Here is a 1621-nt window from a genome sequence, read left to right on the forward strand (position 1 = left end):
AGTAACAGGCAAGTTTGGCTTTGGAGTACAAAATGAAGCAGGGCAAAGGCTAACAGAGTTTTGCCAAGAGAATGCATTGGTCATATCCACAATAAGCAGTTAAGAAATACACAAAACAATTTTATATAAAATATGATATCAAAAATAATAATTGTGAAGGGAGGAGAGTGCAAATGAAGCATTATTAAAGTGTGTTTGAAATTAAGAAATCAGCAATGATATAGATTGGTATACTTTAATCTTACGGTGACCACAAGCCAAAAATTTATAATAGATACACACACACACAAGAGAAATGAATCAAAGCATATCACTAAAGACAATCATCAAATCACAAGAGAACAAAAGAAGAAAGGAGTAGAAAAGAACTGATGATTAATAAAATGGCAATAAGAACATACATATCAATACATTACTATAAATGTAACAGAAAAATGCTCCAATCAAAAGACTTAGAATGGCTAAATGGATACAAAAGCAAGACATGTATATATGCTGCCTAAAATATACTTCAGATTTAAAGATACAGATTGAAAATAAGTGGACAGAAAAAGATATTCCATGCAAATAGAAATCAAAACAAAGCTGGGGTAGCAATACTTATATCAGACAAAACAGACTTTAAAACAAGACTGTTGCAAAAGACAAAGAAGGACATTACATAATAATCAATGGATCAATTCCATAAGAAAATATACAAATTATAAATGTTTGTACCCAACATAGAAGCACATATACATACATATACATACATAGACGCTTTATACATAGAAGCATGTATAAAGCAAATATTAACAGAAACAAATGGAGAAATTGACAGTAACACAATATTAGTAGGGGACTTCAACACCATACTTATGGATAGATGATCCAGACAGAAAATCAATAAGGAAACGCTGGCCTTAAATGACACATAAGATCAGATGGACATATATACATATATATAAAACAATGCATCCAAAAGCAGCAGTGCACGTGTAACATCCTCCAGAACAAATCACATGGTAGGCCAAAAAAGAAGCCTCACTCAGTAAATTTAAGAAAACTGACCACTAAACATCAACTACTAGGGGAAAAAACACAAAAAAGACAAACACGTGGAGACTAAACAATATACTGCTAAACAACAAATTGACCACTGAAAAAAATAAAAAAGGAATTTAAAAAATACATGAAGACAAGCTAAAATGAAAACACTATGCTCCCAAATTTATAGGCTGCAACAAAAGCAGTTCTAAGAGTGAAGTTTATAGGGATACAAGCTTATCACAGGAAACTGGAAAAATCTCAAACAACAAAACTAGAAAGAAAATAACAAAATCTAAATTTATTAGAAGAAATCATAAGGATCAGAGCAGAAATAAATTAGAGATGAAAAAAGTAGAAAAGATCAATGAAACTAAGAGCTCATTTTTTGAAAAGGTGAACAAAATGGCTAAACCTTTAGCCAGACTAGAGAAAAAAAGAGAGGTGGCCCAAGTCAAGAAAATCAGAAATGAAAAAGAAGTTAAAACTGCCATCACAGAAATACAAAGGATCATAAGAGACTACTATGAACAACTATATGTCAATGAAATAGACAACCCAGAAGAAATGGACAATCTCCCAAGACTGAATCAGG

The 1621-nt window shown here is 31.6% G+C and overlaps 1 protein-coding gene across 1 annotated transcript in view; it reads left to right on the forward strand.

Moving 5' to 3' along the window:
• PRKCDBP (protein kinase C, delta binding protein) overlaps nucleotides 1-1621 on the forward strand; it is a 4956-nt gene that overhangs the window by 1778 nt on the left and 1557 nt on the right. The window lies entirely within an intron of this gene.

Source organism: Bison bison, unplaced genomic scaffold, assembly GCF_000754665.1.
Source record: "Bison bison bison isolate TAMUID 2011002044 unplaced genomic scaffold, Bison_UMD1.0 scf7180017864112, whole genome shotgun sequence".
In the NCBI taxonomy this organism is placed as follows: Eukaryota; Metazoa; Chordata; class Mammalia; order Artiodactyla; family Bovidae; genus Bison; species Bison bison.